Here is a 21,863-nt window from a genome sequence, read left to right as displayed (position 1 = left end):
CACACCACGCGCCTCAGAAGAGCAGAAGCCACAGCAGTAGAAACGGTAATAGAAGGGAGAACAGCCACCCTAATCGCCATTTACAACCCTCCAGGTACACCAAATATACAACCTGAAGATCTAACTGACCTGAAAAACATGGCCGAATATATCATTATAGGTGGGGACCTAAATTCCAAACATGGCACGTGGAACTGCAGGGCCACCAACACCAATGGAAGATTACTACGAAAGTACTTGGACAACCATAGGAACCTAACAGTCATAGCGCCAGACATACCTACTCACTTTCCTTACTACTCGACACACAGGCCAGACATACTGGACATATTTATATGCAAAAACCTGAGACACCAGACCACCATTACTGTGGTAAATGACCTGGACCCAGATCATAATCCAGTTTTAATGACATTAGATGACAACCCAGTAAGGCAGTTCGACACCAGAACTATCAAATCTTTTCACACAAACTGGGAAACATTCAACAATATTGTTCAGGAAAAAACACCGGAGATCCCACAGCTCCACACAAGAGGAGCAATCAACAAAGCAGTAGAAAACATCAGCAAAATCATAGTAGAAAGTGGGAAGCAAGCCACTACTGCTATAATCCACACCACCTCCAGAAATGCTCTCCTTCAGCACATCCAAGACTTACTGCAAGAAAGGAAATACCACCGCCAGAGATGGCAAACCTTTAGGGACCCAGCAGACCGAGCCAGGACCGACAGACTCGCCAGAAGAGTCAGACGAGAACTCCAGGCCTATAGAGAATCCACCTGGGGTGATGTTCTAACCGATGCAGACAACAATACCTAAAAGTTCTGGAAACTTATTAAAACCAGAAAGGAGAAACCAACCGGCAATAAGCCACTCCACGGCAGGAACAGAATCGTTTACGAACCGGAGGATAAGGCTGAAGCAATGGCCGACACTCTCGAACTACAATTCACCACGCCAGCAGCTGTGGGTGACGAGAGTGACGACCACGAAGAACACGTCATAAGGCATGTCAACAGAATACTCAGAACCCCAAGCGACACCACATTTCCACCAGTGGACTCCGAAACAATCAAAGCGTGCTTCAGAAACATGGCAACAAAAAGGCGCCTGGCCCAGACAATATCCTACCTCTTCAGTTGAAACATCTACCTCCAAACGCCCTAGAGTTTCTAACAGCAATCTACAACGCTTGCCTGACCTTACAGTATTTTCCAATGGCTTGGAAACAAGCCAAGGTGATAACTATACCAAAACCAAACAAAGACCACCTTTTCCCGCATAACCACAGATCAATTTCTCTACTGAGTTTCCTGGGGAAAGTCCTAGAAAGGTTCATCTACAAGGAGCTCCAGAAATTCAGCACAGAAAACAACATCATCATACAGGAACAATTCGGCTTCAGGGGTGAACACAGCACCATTCACCAATCGATAAGACTGACTGATGAACTATGCAGAGCTCGAAATATCAGGCACAGCACAGGGGCAGTCTTCCTTGACATAGAGAAGGCCTTTGATAAGGTCTGGCACCAGGGCCTTATCTACAAGCTCAATCTCCAAGGCTGTCCCAAACACATCATTCAAATCCTGGCACCCTTTCTTAGGAACAGAACTTTTTATGTAAAACTACCAGGTGCCCAAAGTAACATCAGACAAATAGAAGCTGGAGTGCCCCAAGGTTCAGTATTGGGACCAGCTCTTTACTCTCACTATACAAACGATGTACCAAAGCAACCAGGGAGCCACCTGTCACTGTTTGCCAACGACACTGCGGTGTACAGGAGCAGTAAAAACTTACTGTTCATCGCCAGGAAACTCCAGGATCACCTACAATTAATCCAGAACTGGGCAAACCTGTGGAAGATAACCATAAATAGTGCCAAAACACAGGCTATCATGTTCACCCACAGGAGAATGAGCCCCAACATAGCCATTAGATTTAACAACGTAAACTTAGAATGGAATGACCATGTAAAATGCTTAGGCATAACATTTGACAAAAGACTAACATTCAGCGAACATGTTACCCAAATCTGCAACAGAGGGTCACAGCACATATGTACATTGTACCCCCTCCTCAAAGGAGAAGAACTAACAGTAAACACCAAGATAAAACTATACAAGTCAGTAGTGCTACCTTCGATACTTTACGGTACAGAACTCTGGTCACTGGCTTCAAACAAGAACATCAAAAAAGTTCAAGCAGTGCAAAATAGATTCTTGCGCTTGGTAATAAATGCGTCCCGTTATTTGCCAAACAGACATCTATACCTATTGGCAAACATCGAGCCCATCTCCCAACTCATCAAAACCAAGTCCGAAAAATTCTTTGCCTCAGCCTCCATTTCTAATCATCAAACCATCAGAAACTTAGGGATCATTCCCGACAACCCCACACCAAAATACCCGAAAATGACGCTCACACGACAATTTCCCGTCTAAATACAAACAACCCGACTAACATTCAATCATGAGACACTAATCATTGCGTATATCAAACACATCGCTAATAATCCTACCACTTCATCACGAAACACTACTCATGACGCACTCCAAACCCATCATTACAATCCCCCCATCTCAGACAGAAGGTATGGGCTTCAATCAGTCCCGGTCCTTTGAAACAAATTAGGCGTCCAGAACCCATCCGACACTTCTCTTAAACGCCCAGGATAATTTCCTATATGAACAGCAAATAACCTACTGGCTACTCCTGTTACAAGGTCTCATGAAATTACTTGTACTAACTGTTTGCTAAAGAGATGGTGTAAAATATTGACTCATGTAGTGAATACCAAAACTTATTTATCTGCCTAATTGTCAAGCAAATAAAGAAAATAATCCAACAACACAACATCAAGAATCACATTTAACATATGCATGTTAAAATCGTTGTGAGTGTTAAAAACATGGGTCGTGTACCATCCACTTCTTGTAAGTACGCACAAAAAGTTGAGAACTCAAACAAAATAAATAAAGCGCAAAAGGAAAATTGTTTTCGGAAACCCTTTGAGCAACACTGCTGACATAAGAAAGTGTTATACACGTCCAATAAAAGCTTCGTTTACATGTCTGAAACAGTAAATATTTGTAAGAAAACATTACCTGCTGTTCCACTCTTCTCTACTATTACGTCACAAACACTAACACACTAACGTCTAAAAGCTTGATAGGCTACAATCTTTTATTTAAAATGTGTTAACTATCTATGATCATAGTGCTTTTTACTGCTTCATCTTTAATGTTGCGCATTGAGCTTCGGCCAAAGAGAACACTATGTACCAAAGATACGATGTATTTGGCGTTTACTTTCTGCTGTTTCAACACGTGCGTTTTGTTTATGGTGCTGTTGTAAACGTTGTGAACGCGTTAAAAGTTATTTTTTCGTAGAGAAAATGCAACAGAATGAATCTCAGATGAAAGAGCAGAGGTAAAAGAAGCACGACAAACCTGGGTAAGATTTTTGGAAGAAAAGATTTGTAAACTATTTCATTCGGTTGTCAGTCGTAAATATCATGTCTTGTCACATTTTTGCTGCAGGCGTAATGCAAATAACTTTACATGTGTAGTATATCCACCGACCTCTGTCATTCTTCGTGCATTTGCTTCCAGTACCAAGAAAACTAGAGCTCATTTCACATTTGGACACATACATCATACCAGATCTGAAATTTAGCATGCTGTGTTTGTAATTTGTACTATCGTATACAACTAACAGCTGCCATGTATTCTTGCAATTGATATGATCAAATAAAAACCACTCCGATAACAGTCATAACCTCACGGTGCGCTTTATTAATTTCTGTTACCAGCCTTGAAGTAACGAGGCAGTAATGAGTTCAGTGCCCTAGTGGTGTCTAAAGGCTTACAGTTTGCCCTTAAGGCGACTTTTGTTAATTTTGCCATGCGATGGTTCCCAAGGGACTAACACACGAGATGAAATAACATAGTGAAGAGCCAAACTGAATTTCTATGAAAGATAAGTGTATAAATGGTTTATTTCTCCATAATAACATTTACACTCGTGGACATAGTTTGTTTATAAACATATGAAAATTAATAAGAGTTTAGAAATAAAGACAAATTTTACACAACAACATTAAAAATCTTTGAATGTGTATATGCATTTAGCAATTATAAGTTGCTTTAATTTTGTGTTAAATATGTTTCTGTTTAACAGTTTTATATTATTTGGAAGTCAGTTACAAAAATGTCTTCTGGCAGAAAATGTACTACAATCTGTTGCTTGTTTATTGCTAAATTTTATGTGGTAATCCTCTCTTATTCTTGAATTATAATTATGGATTTTACAATTGACGATAGTATGCTTCATATTTGCTTTTATAAGCAGTATAGTTCTGGGAACATACAGTGAATACACTGTACTAGCAGATTATATGTAATGAACTATTCTCTACAGGACCGACATTTACTAATATAGATATTGTCCTAATTGATCTTTTCTGGGCTTTGAAAGCCCTATCGAAGTATACCATTCGTGCCCCATCCTAAATCTCGATACCATTTAGTAGGTAGGAATGTATGATTCCAAAATAGATTTGTCTCAAGACAGGTGGTGCTATTATGCTAGAAACATGTTTTACTGGGTAGGTGTACAGGAGCTGTTTTTACACATATAGCTGATGTGCTCCTTCCTTATAAGATGTTTATCTACTATAATACCCAGGAATTTATGTTTATCAATTGTTTCAACTGATAACTCTGGCTGAGTATCCACTTGTCTTGATTTAAAATTTAACAGAAATTTCATCAGAATTGTCTTGTCCTTATTTAGTGCCAGTTTGTTTTTGGTGAGATATTCTATGATGAGGCTAATGTTCTCTGTATTATTTTGCACTGCCAACTGATTTGTAGAGCCCCAGCTTGTGAAGGAGGTATTGTTGGCGTTATTTACAAGGTTTGAATTTTGTGTGATTGATATATCATTGATGTACTATACTGTGAACAAAAAAGGATCAATGATGCTTCCTTGGGGGACTCAGCAGTTAACAATCTTATAAGATGATTTTACTGTTTGTGTACGTCCTCCATTTGTATGGTACAGCTTAACACACTGTCTCCTGTCAGCAATGTAGATCTTAACAAATCTAATGCCACACCTCTGGCTACATAAATTTCTAATTTATATAGAAGAATGGAATGATGGACAGAGTCAAAGGCCTTGGATAGGTCTAATTAGGTGCCAATAACTTTGTTTTCATCATCAAGATCATCCAATACCATTTGAAATAAATGTAGCTACAGCTGCTATTGTAGATCTGCCCTTCCTGAGATCGTTTTAATGTACTTGCAGAAAAAAATTATTCAAGTTGATCAAGGAGTAGCCTTTCCAACAACCTACTAAGTTCTGATGTTAATGAAATAGGCCCATTATTTTGTATATCTCTACTTATTCCCTTTTTATGCGCCGGTCACGCCGGTGATATTTCACAGACTTTTAACAAGTCAGGAAATGACCCCTGACGGAAAGAGCCATTTATTAAATGTTGTAGTGGCTCTATTAATTAATTACTCCGATCTCTCAGAAATTTGCCTCAGATGTCTTCCCAGCCTCTCGATGTATTTGCTTTTAAGTTCCGATTGGTTTTCGGGATTGCCAATTCTCTAACATGCCTCAGGAAGAATGAGTTATTTATCATTTGTGGTGGGTCAGTCACATTGTCCCTACGCGTATTACTACATTGGTCTATGAATCTCTCGCATACTTCCTTTGAGTCACTCAGCAATTTTTCATTGCCTCTTCATATTATGTTATTGCACGCTGCAGTGTCGCTGCCCCAGCTTTCCTTGTTTACTATACTCCATGCTGTTTTGCTAACATTGCTGGATTGCCTCACTTCTCACCACTGTGGTCGAAGTGTTCTAGGTACTTCAGTCTGGAACCACGCAGCTGCAGGTTCGAATCCTGCCTCAGGAATAGAGGTGTGTGATGTCCTTAGGTTAGTTAGGTTTAAGTAGTTCTAAGTCTAGGGGACTGATGACATCAGGTATTAAGTCCCATAGTGCTTAGAGCCATTTGAACCATTTTTTTTTGCCTCTGTTCAGCATATATCTGTCCTTTTAAGTCTTAAGATCTTGTAGGTTTCTGTACAGGGTTTGCATTCAAATTAGAAGTACTGCAGTTTGGTGTCTCTAAAAATAATGTATAGTCCTTCATATCTTCCTTTTTTAAAACACAGGGGTAAGTTTAAGATTCTTGAAACTGTCAGTTTTCCTTAGGTGGTTCCCCCCCCCCCCCCCCCCCCCCCCACCGGGCACACTTTATTAAGACAATGGATTTATGTTATATAAAATTTGTCCCACTTTCCATTAATATCTTCTGTTTCATATAGGCCTACCTGATGCCAGTTTGTGTAGGCCAGGGTTTCCTTTAACATATAATAGTCTAGCTTTCTTTTATACACTGAAGCACAAAAGAAACTGGTACAGACATGTGTATTCGAATACAGAGATATGTGAACAGGCAGACTGCGGCATTGTGGTTGGCAGGTTATCAAGATTTAAGTGAGTTTGAAATTTGGTGTTATAGTCAGTGCATGAGCGATGGGACACAGCATCTCCGAGGCAGCGCCAAAGTGTGGATTTTTCCTGTCAATTTCACAAATATACCATCAATGTCAGCAATTCGGTAAAACATGAAATCTACAACACCGCTGTGGCCGGAAAAATATTCTGCGAGAATGGGACCAATGACAAATGAAGAGAATCGTTCAGTGTGACAGAAGTTCAACTGTTTCACAAATTGCTGCACATTTCAGTGCTGGGCCACCAACAAGTGTCAGTGTGTGAACCATTCAATGAAACATCATTGATATGGGCTTTAGGAATCTAAGGCCCATTCATGTCTCTTTGATGACTGCACGGCATAAAGCTTTATGCCTCGTCTAGCCCTTCAGCACCAACATTGGACTGTTGACAACTGGAAACATGTTGCTTTGTCAGGCAAAGTTCGTTCCAATTTGTATCGAGCAGATAAGCGTGTATGGACCCTGCATGTCAGCAGGGGACTGTTCAAGGTGGTGGAGGCTCTAAAATGGTATGGGGTGTGTACTGTTGGAGTGTTATGAGACCCCTGATACATCTAGATATGACTCTGTCAGGTGACACTTACGTAAGCATCCTGTCTGATCACCTGCATCCATTCACTTCCATTGTGCATTCCAACAGTCTTGGGCAATTCCAGCAGGACAATGTGACAACCCACACATCCAGAATTGCTATAGACTGGCTCCAGAAACACTCTTCTGGGTTTAAACACTTCTGCTGGCCACTAAACTCCCCAGACATGAGCATTATTGAGCATATCTAAGATGCCTTGCAACATGCTGTTCAGAAGAGATCTCCACCCCCTCATACTCTCACGAATTTATGGAGGGCTCTGTAGGATTCATGGTGTCACTTCCCACCAGCACTACTTCAGACATTAGTCAAGTGCATGCCGCATCATTTTACGGCACTTCTGTGTGCTTACAGGGGCCCAACACGATATCAGGCAGGTGTACCATTTTTGTTATCTCTTCAGTATAGGTAAATAGGCCCTATGAGATACTGTTTCTTTGTCTGTATGAAGCACTAGGACTAATGCATTGTGATCTGAAATGTGGCTCTCAACAGTTCTAACTACAGGGTCTTTGTTGCTTAAGTTTGTAATAACATGGTCAATACATATTTGAGAGTCACATGTTATTCTTTTTGGTGTCGAATTCACATGGGTGTAATTATAGGACTGTAACATATCACTGTATCTAAGATAATTTATACTATTAGTTGAGGAGCAATTATGAGAAGAGTTTATCAACAAGTTCGTCTAAATGACAAAAGAATTCTTCTATATTACATATTACTGTTAGTGGATCTGTAGAGGCTAGCTATTATTAAACTGCTATATCTGAGCTTTATTCTTATTCCAGCTATTTCAAAAACCATCTCACATACAAATTTATCTTCCTAGTCGTTTTTTGTGTTAGACATGATTTTTGATATAAATACCAATGCCACCACATTTATATTGTTTCCTACATTACATACTGACAGTTTCATAATTACTTGAATTAATGCTACACATTTCTTTAGTTTTGCACCCTAGTTCAATCACGAAATAACTATGAGAGCTACTACCGCTTAGAAATTTGCCATTTTTTTCATTTTATTGGTAATATATGGGACATTTTGTGATATTATTTTGAATTTACTCTCATTTATGATGATGTCAAGTACTTTGGCTTCACATATGCATAGTGAAAAAGTTTCTGTAGAACTACTTTCACTTTTGAATGAACTGTTTTTGTATATAAGACTTTTCAGTTTGATCCTTTCTTTCATTATTTGATTTAATTTTTCACACAAATAATGTTTACAGCATAATCAAGTGCAATCCGTGGTTTGTCGCACTGGACTCGCATTCGAGAGGACGATTGTTCAATCCCTCATCCGGCCATGTGATTTAGGTTTTCCGTGATTTCCCTAAATCGCTTCAGGTAAATGCTGGGATTGTTCCCTTGAAAGGGCACGGCCGACTTCCTTCCCTAATCTGAAGAGACCAATGACCTCGCTGTTTGGTCTCCTACACCAAATCAACCCAATCCCCAACCCCGTGGTTTGTGTGTTGACCTCCATCCATCTTTACTATGTCTAGAATTGAACAGTTTCCATAGTTTCAACGTAGTGCCTTAATTCCAATTTCTGTTCTTCTGATTTCCTTGTTTATGCACGAGTTATAGGTCAGATTATGCCAATGCGGGACAGTAGGGACAATCATGTTTTACTGCTTATTTTCTTCAAGAAAATTCTTCAGAGCTTCAATGCATATATCACCTTCATTACTTCCCACATCATTCACACCACTTACACAAACTACAATCACTGCTATGCAGCATTTTACCTTTAAAGTCGGTATCTTGTATGATGCTTTTTGTTTTCATTCCAGGTTTCACAACTCTGCTCACTTGTAGATGTTTGTGTGGGGTGTGGTGTCACCGCCAGACACCACACTTGCTAGGTGGTAGCCTTTAAATTGGCCGCGGTCCGTTAGTATACGTCGGACCCGCATGTCGCAACTATCAGTGATTGCAGACCGAGCACCGCCTCATGGCAGGTCTAGAGAGACTTCTTAGTACTCGCCCCAGTTGTACAGCCGACTTTGCTAGCAATGGTTCACTGACAAAATACGCTCTCATTTGCCGAGACGATAGTTAGCATAGCCTTCAGCTACGTTATTTGCTATGACCTAGCAAGGTGCCATTATCTGTTACTATTGATACTGTGAATCATGTAATGTCAAGAGCGACGTTCGTCATTAATGGATTAAAGTTAAGTATTCCACGAGCTACGTCCGTTTTTCTCAATTCTAATTCCCTTGCCATGTTCCAGACCTCACGCGTGCATTTCGGCCTCCTTTAGTAACACGGTGTTGGCTCTCCTGCCAACCACAACAGGGTTATTTAGGATTTCAGCTAGATTTCTTCTACATCTACATCCATACTTTGCAAGCCACCTGACATGATGTGGCGGATGGTACCTTGAGTACCTCTGTCTGTTCTCCCTTCTATTCCAGTCTCGTATTGTTCGTGGAAAGAAAGATTGTCAGTATGACTCTGGGTGGGCTCTAATCTCTGATTTTTTTCTTCACGGTCTCTTCGCGAGATATACTGCTTATACTGCTTGACTCCTCGGTGAAGGCATGTTCTCGAAACTTCAGGAAAAGCCCGTACCGAGCTATTGAGTGTCTCTCTTGCAGAGTCTTTCACTGTAGTTTATATATCATCTCCACTTTGCTTTCACGATTACTAAATGATCCTGTAACAAAGTGCTCTGCTCTCCTGTGGATCATCTCTATCTCTTCTATCAACCCTATCTGGTGCAGATCCCACACCGGTGAACAGTATTCAAGCAATGGGTGATCAAGTGTACTTAACCTTCTTCTTTTGTTTTGGGATTGCATTTCCTTAGGATTCTTCCAATGAATCTGTCTGGCATCTGCTTTACCGATGATTAATTTTATATGGCCATTCCATTTTAAATCACCTCTAATGCCTACTCCCAGATAATTTATGGAATTAACTGCTTCCAGTTGCTGACTTGCTACATTGTAGCTAAATGATATGGGATCTCTCTTTCTTTGTATTCACAGCCCATTAAACTTGTCTACATTGAGATTCTGTTGCCATTCCCTGCACCATGCGTCAATTCGTTGCATATCCTCCAGCATTTCAGTACAATTTTCCATTGTTACAACCTCTTGATTTATTACAGCATCAGATGCAAAAAGCCTCAGTGAACTTCTGATGTTATCCACAAGGTCATTTATATATATTGTGAATAGCATTTGTCCTATGACACTCCCCTGCGGCACGCCTGAAATCACTCTTACTTCTTAAGACTTCTCTCCATTGAGGATGACATGCTGCGTTTATCTAGAAACATGACATCTACCTGGGAACCCGTGTCTATGGCCCTCTGAGTCTCATGGATGAATAGCCCGAGGTGGGTTTCACATGATTGTCTTTTTCGAAAACCTGCAGATTCCTGCAGAAAAGTCATTATACCCGAACATAATATGTGTTCCAAAATTCTACAACTGATCTATGTTAGAGATATACGTCTATAGCTCCGCACATCTGTTCGATGTCCCTTCTTGAAAACGGGGATGACTTGTGCCGTTTTCCAATCTTTTGGAACGCTATGCTCTTTTAGAGACCTACGATACACCGCTGCAAGAAGGGGGGCAAGTTCTTTCGCGTGCTCTGTGTAAAATCAAATTGGTATCCCAACTAGGTCCAGCGGCCTTTTCTCCTTTAAACGTTTTTAATTGTTTTTCTATCCCTCTCTCGTTGTTGTTGTTGTTGTTGTTGTCTTCAGTCCTGAGACTGGTTTGATGCAGCTCTCCATGCTACTCTATCCTGTGCAAGCTGCTTCATCTCCCAGTACCTACTGCAACCTACATCCTTCTGAATCTGCTTAGTGTACTCATCTCTCGGTCTCCCTCTACGATTTTTACCCTCCGCACTGCCCTCCAATGCTAAATTTGTGATCCCTTGATGCCTCAAAACATGTCCTACCAACCGATCCCTTCTTCTGGTCAAGTTGTGCCACAAACTTCTCTTCTCCCCAATCCTATTCAATACCTCCTCATTAGTTACGTGATCTATCCACGTTATCTTCAGTATTCTTCCGTAGCACCACATTTCGAAAGCTTCTATTCTCTTCTTGTCCAAACTAGTTACCGTCCATGTTTCACTTCCATACATGGCTACACTCCAAACAAATACTTTCAGAAACGACTTCCTGATACATAAATCTATATTCGATGTTAACAAATTTCTCTTCTTCAGAAACGCTTTCCTTGCCATTGCCAGTCTACATTTTATATCCTCTCTACTTCGACCATCATCAGTTATTTTACTTCCTAAATAGCAAAACTCCTTTACTGCTTTAAGTGTCTCATTTCCTAATCTAATTCCCTCAGCATCACCCGATTTAATTTGACTACATTCCATTATCCTCGTTTTGCTTTTGTTAATGTTCATCTTATATCCTCCTTTCAAGGCACTGTCCATTCCGTTCAACTGCTCTTCCAAGTCCTTTGCTGTCTCTGACAGAATTACAATGTCATCGGCGAACCTCAAAGTTTTTACTTCGTCTCCATGAATTTTAATACCTACTCCAAATTTTTCTTTTGTTTCCTTTACTGCTTGCTCAATATACAGATTGAATAACATCGGGGAGAGGCTACAACGCTGTCTCACTCCTTTCCCAACCACTGCTTCCCTTTCATGCCCCTCGACTCTTATTACTGCCATCTGGTTTCTGTACAAATTATAAATAGCCTTTCGCTCCCTGTATTTTACTCCTGCCACCTTTAGAATTTGAAAAAGAGTATTCCAGTCAACATTGTCAAAAGCTTTCTCTAAGTCTACAAATGCTAGAAACGTAGGTTTGCCTTTTCTTAATCTTTCTTCTAAGATAAGTCGTAAGGTCAGTATTGCCTCACGTGTTCCAACATTTCGACGGAATCCAAACTGATCCTCCCCGAGGTCTGCATCTACCAGTTTTTCCATTCGTCTGTAAAGAATTCGCGTTAGTATTTTGCAGCCGTGACTTATTAAACTGATAGTTCGGTAATTTTCACATCTGTCAGCACCTGCTTTCTTTGGGATTGGAATTATTATATTCTTCTTGAAGTCTGAGGGTATTTCGCCTGTCTCATACATCTTGCTCACCAGCTGGTAGAGTTTTGTCATGACTGGCTCTCCCAAGGCTGTCAGTAGTTCTAATGGAATGTTGTCTACTCCGAGGGCCTTGTTTCGACTTAGGTCTTTCAGTGCTCTGTCAAACTCTTCACGCAGTATCGTATCTCCCATTTCGTCTTCATCTACATCCTCTTCTATTTCCATAATATTGTCCTCAAGTACATCGCCCTTGTATAAACCTTCTATATACTCCTTCCACTTTTCTGCCTTCCCTTCTTTGCTTAGAACTGGGCTGCCATCTGAGCTCTTGATATTCATACACGTGGTTCTCTTCTCTCCAAAGGTCTCTTTAATTTTCCTGTAGGCAGTATCTATCTTACCCCTAGTGAGATAAGCTTCTACATCCTTACATTTGTCCTCTAGCCATCCCTGTTTAGCCATTTTGCACTTCCTGTCGATCTCATTTTTGAGACGTTTGTATTCCTTTTTGCCTGCTTCATTTACTGCATTTTTATATTTTCTCCTTTCATCAATTAAATTCAATATTTCTTCTGTTACCCAAGGATTTCTAGCAGCCCTCTTCTTTGTACCTACTTTATCCTCTGCTGCCTTCACTACTACATCCCTCAGAGCTACCCATTCTTCTTCTACTGTATTTCTTTCCCCTATTCCTGTCAATTGTTCCCTTATGCTCTCTCTGAAACTCTGTACAACCTCTGGTTCTTTCAGTTTATCCAGGTCCCATCTCCTTAATTTCCCACATTTTTGCAGTTTCTTCAGTTTTAATCTACAGGTCATAACCAATAGATTGTGGTCAGAGTCCACATCTGCCCCTGGAAATGTCTTACAACTTAAAACCTGGTTCCTAAATCTCTGTCTTACCATTATATAATCTATCTGATACCTTTTAGTATCTCCAGGGTTCTTCCACGTATACAACCTTCTTTCATGATTCTTAAACCAAGTGTTAGCTATGATTAAGTTGTGCTCTGTGCAAAATTCTACTAGGGGGCTTCCTCTTTCATTTTTTAGCCCCAATCCATATTCACCTACTATGTTTCCTTCTCTCCCTTTTCCTACACTCGAATTCCAGTCACCCATGACTATTAAATTTTCGTCTCCCTTCACTATCTGAATAATTTCTTTTATTTCATCATACATTTCTTCAATTTCTTCATCATCTGCAGAGCTAGTTGGCATATAAACTTGTACTACTGTAGTAGGTGTGGGCTTCGTATCTATCTTGGCCACAATAATGCGTTCACTATGCTGTTTGTAGTAGCTTACCCGCACTCCTATTTTTTTTATTGATTATTAAACCTACTCCTGCATTACCCCTATTTGATTTTGTGTTTATAACCCTGTAGTCACCTGACCAGAAGTCTTGTTCCTCCTGCCACCGAACTTCACTAATTCCCACTATATCTAACTTTAACCTATCCATTTCCCTTTTTAAATTTTCTAACCTACCTGCCCGATTGAGGGATCTGACATTCCACGCTCCGATCCGTAGAACGCCAGTTTTCTTTCTCCTGATAACGACATCCTCCTGAGTAGTCCCCGCCCGGAGATCCGAATGGGGGACTATTTTACCTCCAGAATATTTTACCCAAGAGGATGCCATCATCATTTAATCATACAGTAAAGCTGCATGTCCTCGGGAAAAATTACGGCTGTAGTTTCCCCTTGCTTTCAGCCGTTCGCAGTACCAGCACAGCAAGGCCGTTTTGGTTAATGTTGCAAGGCCAGATCAGTCAATCATCCAGACTGTTGCCCCTGCAACTACTGAAAAGGCTGCTGCCCCTCTTCAGGAACCACACGTTTGTCTGGCCTCTCAACAGATACCCCTCCGTTGTGGTTGCACCTACGGTACAGCCATCTGTATTGCTGAGGCACGCAAGCCTCCCCACCAACGGCAAGGTCCATGGTTCATGGGGGGGATATCCCTCTCTCAGCTATTTAGATATCTACCATTTTGTCATGTGTGCAACAATCTAGAGAAGGAACTACACTGCAGTCTTCCTCTGTGAAGCAGCTTTGTAAAAAGACATTTAGTATTTCGGCCTTTAGTCCATCATCCTCTGTTTCAGTCTAGGGGTCAAATAAGACCTAAAATCAACTATGGCAACACAGAATGAGTTTCGAAAAAAAAGAAAAAAAGAAGGAAAAAATATCAGTTTAGCTGCATCAAAACTTTGCGTAGGAGCTATTTGTTCCATGCCAACAAATGCTATTTTAGTGGAAGTCGCAGAAATGCCCAATGCTTTACAGTCAAAATTAAGAATACAAATCTTCCAACAGAGATTTTCTGCAGTCGAATATCCACTGGTACAGAATCTTGACAAATTGTTTCAACAAGACATTAATAGACAGAGAACAAACACTGCCCTAAAACCAGAACAGTGAACAAACCTCATAGAGAACATTTTGCCTAATCTCTGAAGAATGCCAACATAGTCTAATTCAAATTACCAATATAAGAAAATAATTTCAGTTGCTGATGTTGTCTTCTTCACAACGAAAACAAATGCTGTAGCAGAACAATTAATAACAACCTGAATTTCTGATAGATTCCTAGAATATTTCCACACTTATACCGATGACTTCAAAACCCCAGATGATGACAGAAGGGACGACATGTCTCTATACACAAGCATGGTTTGTAAGGAACTGATTCTCTTACTAGTAAAACTTCTAGTTTTCCCAGTTGAAGCCACAGCTATCCTCCCTACCCTCGCTTCCCCTCCCCTCCTCACTTCCTTCCTTTTGCAGGCTCAACTGACTGAGCCACCAAAGCATTATTCAAGACCCGTCCTCACAGCTTTACTTCCACCAGAACACAGTTTTAATTTGCCTCTTGTTTAGACAAAGATGAATGTTATACTTACAAAATATGAATACTGTCTGTCCTGCGCAATTTAGTCTTTCACATCTTTGCTTTGATTCTGACGTGAATCTAATGCTCTACAGCACAGTTCTGGTAGACTTATCTGGAACTGGTTTTGTTGGACTCGATTGCTTCTTGCATAGAAGTTCATTCTCTGTACTTACAGAGTACCTCTGCTATTCAAGAGTTGCCTTCTACTTGATCATTTTGTTTATCACTGGGAATTTTGAAACTGACACAGACCCTCTCCACAGGTAATACGGTATCTTTAAAATGTCCATTTGTGTTTCGTGGAGCATATATCTAAGGGATCCGTGACTACTAAAATAAAAGCTTCAGAGCATCAGCATTTGTTTCATTAGAAAATCCACATTCCAATAACTGTGACATGTAATCAATAAAAACTGTGTTGAGGTTGAATGTTCATATACATTATTGGAAACTTGTAAAGATTTAAAATATATGTAGATCAGCAGAAAAATGCACATATCAGAGCAGAAAAAGGGCGAATATGCCTCTGTTTATTAAAAGGCTCTGACTGAGAAGTGTGGTAGCAGCTACCTCTGTTTACCTTCCAGAGCACGTTTCAAAATGTTCCCAAAAATTTTGATTTGCAAACATATTTACACTCTTTAGACATGCAACTCACTTATCTTTCTCACAAGCTCCCCCAACTATAATATGCTCACATCCACTAGTCAATCGCAGTAAGTTGCCCATATCCAACCACTCCCTCTTGCTCACTCTCACTCACACGTTCAGCCTAACACATTATCGTTATCTGCTTGTGTCTCTCTGTCACTGTCCCACCTCACAGCCAAAAACTCCTTCATTCTGCCCTACTACTACTACTACTACTACTGTCTCTTCTCATTGTCACTGTTTCCTCTTGCTCTCTCTTACAGCTACCTCATTCATTCATTCCTACTACTGCTGTCTCTTCTCATGTTACTATCTCCCTCTTACTTACTGCCATTGTCGTAAACTTCATCTCTCATTTTCACTGACTCTCAACGAATCCACTTTCACTTTCTCTCTATTCCTCTCCCACCAGCACTATATTCTTCACTCTTTTCTAGCACTCTTCTGTCACTGTCAACTATGTTTTACTGCCACACATTTCTCTCTTTCTCATACACTGCCATTGTCTTCTTTGCTCTTTCTGCAACACAGCCACTATTTACTATCTTCCAACTTTTAAGTACTTTTCCATCCCTTTCTCACTGCTACTGCCTCTTCCTCTCCAGCATAAAAAACCAGAATATATTCATGTATCGAAGTTTTTGGTAAAATTTTTAAAGGTGCTGAGGAATGCATTTTGAAGCTGCAGTCACCCCAGATTCTTTCAATAAACAGCAGCATATTCATCTTTTTTTTTCTTTTTTACTCCAAAAAACATTTTTCTGCAGGTTCACTTCTTTTCCCTGCTTTAGCAGGGCATGTTATTTATGTGAAAAGAACTTGAGGGGTCAGTAAATTTTTGATAGTTTACTTATGTGAAATCTGAATAATACAAAACTGTTTAAGTTTACACCTGAGACTGGATTTTGTGTATACAAAAATTTTGCATGTGCTTCAGTACAACAACAACATGAAGCTCCCAGATCCATTGTGATGATAACGAAGACACTTCTTAGGACGCTTCTCCATGCTAGGTCAATTTATAAACTACGTTTTCACCTCGCACCATATTTTACATATACAAGTAGGTAACTTTGAATCTCTGTAGCTCAACAGTAGATGAAGATATCAAGAAAATTTTCACGATTGTTTGACATTGGGATCGTAGAAAACCAGGGTTAGTCAAAATTGTGTTAACACTCAAATGGCGGAAACAGTTTATTAACTTTACGTACTTCCATAGAGAAAATACATAGAATGTGGTAAATGATGTGCTGAAAGTGCTAAACACCTGTGAACTCAACCTGTTCGCCACCACATTCAGCACATAAAAACCAATGATTAACAGCAGCATTTAAAGCCTGTACACACATTTCATTTGGAATGGATCATATCACATCCCATGTATAGTCCTTTAGGTCATTGGTGTCATGAACTTCCGTACTGTAAGCATGCTCCATAACCAGAAATTACACGGTATTAAATCAGAGATTGTGGAGGCCAACACAGTAGTCCATTACAACCAATCCGTTGATCTAGGAATGCCGCATGAGATAGTCTCTAACAGTACCCCGCTTTGCCCTTCCAGAGGACACCGCTTGATAGTAGGCACCTTCAGTGCCAGGTGGGAGAGTTTGCATGCTCCATTGATTTCAAGAATTGTGCCAGCAGTAGTGTAGCTGTGGCAGGGTCACCCAAGCCATATTGGTCTTGACTGAGGAGCCAGACAAAGTGTGTCCCACAATATAGGGCAGGGAGGGCTCTAGAGGCATAGTGAAGCCAGCTTCCCAAGAGGAGTAAACCTATTATAAATCCTGGTCCTCCTGACTGGGGCTTGGGCGTGGACTTAATAACCTCATACTGTAGAGAGAGAGAGAGAGAGTGAGAGAGAGAGAGAATATTACGGAAATTCAACAGAAGCCCAGAAACTGGATGGAAAACATGTATCATGACCCTGGCAAAGGAAAGGGATAAAGGATCTGGCAGTAGCATCTTGGAATGTGAGGACAATGCTTCAACCTGGAAAAATGGAAGAAATAGCCAATGCAATTTTAAAATTTAAGTATGATGTCTAAGGGCTACAGGAAATGAGCCGATAGATAAACCTGTGTACTCATTGGTATATAGTGGATGAGAAGAAAGAACAGGCCAATTCGTAAAATAGGGTTTATAATAACAAGAGAGGATTAGAATTTGAACCTGTAAATAAAAAGATGTGCAGACTCAAGCTAAGAGGTAAATTTAGGAATGTACCAACAGTAAACGCTTATGCACCAACAGAGGAAGAAGAGAATAGAATAAAAGAACAGTTCTATGAAGATTTGGAAAAAGTATGCTGAGCGATACCTAAGTATGACCTAATGCTAGTAATAAGAAATTTTAATGCAAAAATAGGGAGGCATGAACATCAATATGGAGTTTCTGGAAAATATTCACTACATGAAGAAAGTGATGAGAATGGCGACTTACTATGCCACTTTGCTGCACTGAATAATGTGATTATTAAAAGTACCTACTTCCCATATAAAAGGATCAATCTGAGTACTTGGAAGTCTGCAGTCAAATGGAGTAGTCAATCAGATTGACCATGTTAGGAATTGCACGCCACTCCATCTCAGTTGCAGATGTATGGGGCAGCAGAGGACCAAACCATGACTTAGACCACTTGGTGATAAAATTAGTCTTGTGAGAGAAATTGCCATTAACAAATGAAAGAGGAAAAGAACAGGGCAGGAATAAAGGTGTTACAGAGAGAAACTAGCAATAATGTGGAACAGTATAAAGAATTGAGGAGAAGAGCTAACAGACTGCAAGAGAAAGAAAAGAAAGTGGACTGAGAAAAAATTTGAACTACAAGAGTTAAAGGAACAGAGTGAAATAAGAAAGTTCTATAACGTTGTTAGAAAAATAAAGAGCAGATCCCAGCCAGAAATAATGGCATGCTCCAGTAAAGATAGGAAAATGATAAGGGAGGAAGAATAGATACTGGGAAGATGTGCAGAGTATTTCAAAGGTACACGAAATACCAACCTAGAAGACGAAGAGACAGCTGCACAGGAGGAAAGAATGGAGCTGTAAGTAGACAATGATGCCAATGAGCAAGAAAGCCAACACTACAAGACGTCTCCCAGGCTGTCCACAAGACAAAAAACAATTGAGCCCCTGGGGAAGAGAGCATAATCCCTGAATTAATAAAAACTAGTGGAGAGGCTGTAATAAATGAGCTGCACACATCAATATTGGATAGATGGGAGATGGAAACTAGGCCAGATAATTGTAAAACTGGAATAATAATCCCCACTTATAAAAAAGGTGATAGAACAGCATGCAAAAACTATAGAGGTATTACACTCCTAAGCATAACTTAAAAGATCTTCACAAGTATATCAAATGAAAGGAAGTGCACAGAAGACATACTGGGGGATTATCAGTGTGGCTTTCGACCAGACAGAGGAACAACTGATGAAATATTTGTGATAAGACAGATGATGGAAAAGTTCTATGAATATGATATACATCTGCATTCCCTCTTCATTGACTTCAAACAAACCTTTTGACAGCATAAACTATATAGAGTATTGAAAGAAGTTGGCATATATGCTAAACCAAGAAAATAATCAGAATGACAATGACAGGTACAAGAGCAAAAGTAAAGGTCTGTAGTAGAACAAGTGAAAAGTTTGACTTTAATAAAGGCTTGAACTGAGGTGATAATCTCTCCACTGCCGTATTCAGTATAGCCCTGAATAGTATAGTAAATAAAATCAACAAAAGAGGCACCATATTTATGAAAACTGTCCAGATATGTGCATTCGCTGACGACATTGCTGTAGTAGGAATAAATATATCAGTGCACTCCAAGAAACGAATCGGACAGTGGAAACAGAAGCATTAAAAATTGGCCTCATAGTAAATGAAAACAAAACAAAACAAAATATATGGTAATGTCACAATATTAGGCCAGAAGAAGACCTAAACATCAATGGGAAATTCTTCAAGGGAGTGTCCTCTCTTAGCTTCTTGGGAGCTCTATGAACAAATGATAACAGTGTTGTAAAGGCTATAAGAGAAAGAATACAAGCAGAAAACAGGACTTACTTTGCAAATGTGCAGCTTTTCAGAAATAGCCTTGTTACAAGACAAACAAAACTACTGAAGTATAACTCGCTAATGTGCATGGTTATCATGTATGGTCAGAGGTACGGACAATGGCAGAACATGATACAAATGCACTAAGAACATTCAAGCAGAAAAGGGAGGAAGAATGCTGGAGAGTACACTACAGTGCCAAATTACAAGTATTAATATGAGGTAGGTACATAGTAAAATTTGTGAAATCACACTGAATACAATAGCTAGGACATGTGGAGAGAATGGCGGAGGATAGACTTCCAAACAAAATGATGAAGGCTGCGATCCATTCAGTTAGGTAAAGAGGGAGACCTAGAAGAAGATGAATTGACAATATAATAGTGGATCTCACCATTACGGGAGTCCGAGGGTGGAAAAGAGTGACAGACAACCGAGAAATGTCGAGGAAAATCGTTGAAGGAACCAAGGCTCACCAATGGCTGTAGTGCTACTGAAGAAGAAGAAGAAGAAGAAGAAGAAAAAGTAAACCCTTTTTCCCTTGGTGGATTGGTGAGTGCTGTGCAGTCCTTCAGGTCAGTCACACAGCTCTGCAATGGTTTAGGAGCCGACTTAACAGCGGAAAACCTCACAGCGTTTCAATTAGCGAGGGAAAACGGTTCACAAAACTACTTGTGTGAAAAGTGGCTGCATTGCTGAATGTCATTACATTCAGAATATCTTGCTGGATATTCTTCATTTTGGCTAAAACCTGATAGTATTCCACCCACTTATGTTTCTGCGCCAATATTAAAGCTTGGGCAACTTGGATGTGGTATGGTCTCATCCCAAGGTTGTATTTCAATGTGTGTTACACTATTCCTTGAGGAATTTTTGTTTCCGAAGTGCATGCTAAACTTCATTTCGAAGGACTATGCAACACGGCTTCCTGCGCAACAGCAATATTTTGTTCACATATGTCTGATCTTGGGGATCCTGCATTTCCTCAATAGTTGTTAGCTACCGATCCGGTATCCACAAACATCTTGTAGATGCAGTACACTGTTAAACGGCTTGGTGGATCACATGCAAATTGCTGTCTATACTTTACACGGACAAGAGTTGGCGAACCATATACTTCCATCAGGCATGCTCCAGTGTCAATCATTCAGCCATTGTGACAACTACAGACAGAAGAGATTGAAGCTATTACAATGATCAGCTGTGCAACAACTAAAAATACAATACAGTACATGTTACAATACATTTCAATAAATTATTTCTGCTCTCTATGTGTTATGCCCATTTCAATGTTAACATAATTTTGACTAACCCTGTACGTCATCAATATTACAGCCATTTACTATACATAGCCATCTTTGAATCCACGGCTAATTTTTGGTACGCAGAAACCATGTGTTTCAGCTTTTCTCAGGAACTGCCCATGAACTAAGTGGTGCCTCCATAAGTCCATTAAAGCCCCTTAAAGTACACCATTGACAACAGCTAAAGCAAAAAGAACTAACAGATTTGTTCCATTTGCATTAGCTGGAGGATGTGTAACTTTATAACTTTGACCCAGTAATGTGGTATAGCTACTGTAAGACAATCATTTCTGTTGGGTATACAAATGCTCCCTAGGCCAAGGGCTGTCAAGAACTCTTTACCCTACCTTTCTATCACCAATAGAAACCAAGAGATGAGACTCGAAAAAATCCCCTTTTTATGCACGGCATATTGGAATATTTATTGTAGTACATGTTGCTGCATGCTTGTACGTAAATAATAAACATAGTTGGTCACTGAAGTATTCTGGTGCTGCAAATCAGTGGAGATACTTGCTTTCATTTCACTTGTTTTCATCTCGTACATATGCCCACAAAAGTGCACAAACATTTTACATTCAAACGATACTTTTCAAATTCATTTGCACATGCAGCTAGCTTATTACATCACCAGTAATCTACATCACAAATAATGTAAAACAAACAAATAATATCCAGGACTGGACTTCCCTCTCTAACTGTAATTCTCCAAACAATGGCAGTTAACTTTTCATCCATGTGTAGTGAA

The 21,863-nt window shown here is 39.9% G+C and overlaps 2 protein-coding genes across 3 annotated transcripts in view; one reads left to right on the top strand and one right to left on the bottom strand.

Moving 5' to 3' along the window:
- The window catches only part of LOC126292286 (protein Dr1), a 33,438-nt gene extending 30,160 nt beyond the window's left edge, over window positions 1-3,278 (bottom strand). Inside the window, exon 1 of one of the 2 annotated variants that reach the window (XM_049986202.1) lies at window positions 3,111-3,278. The gene's annotated coding sequence lies outside the window, so the exon portion shown is untranslated. Of the gene's footprint in view, window positions 1-2,927; window positions 3,072-3,110 lie in introns of those variants that run through there. The other variant, XM_049986203.1, reaches the window with a different exon arrangement.
- Window positions 3,279-3,312: 34 nt separating this feature from the next.
- LOC126292284 (WD repeat-containing protein 36) overlaps window positions 3,313-21,863 on the top strand; it is a 96,276-nt gene continuing 77,725 nt past the window's right edge. The window contains exon 1 of the mRNA XM_049986200.1: window positions 3,313-3,459. The gene's annotated coding sequence lies outside the window, so the exon portion shown is untranslated. The remainder of the gene's footprint in view (window positions 3,460-21,863) is intronic.

This window comes from Schistocerca gregaria, chromosome 9 (assembly GCF_023897955.1).
Source record: "Schistocerca gregaria isolate iqSchGreg1 chromosome 9, iqSchGreg1.2, whole genome shotgun sequence".
NCBI lineage: Eukaryota > Metazoa > Arthropoda > Insecta > Orthoptera > Acrididae > Schistocerca > Schistocerca gregaria.
The sequence above is the reverse complement of the archived record's forward strand: the minus strand, read 5'-3'. Positions and strand labels throughout refer to the sequence as shown.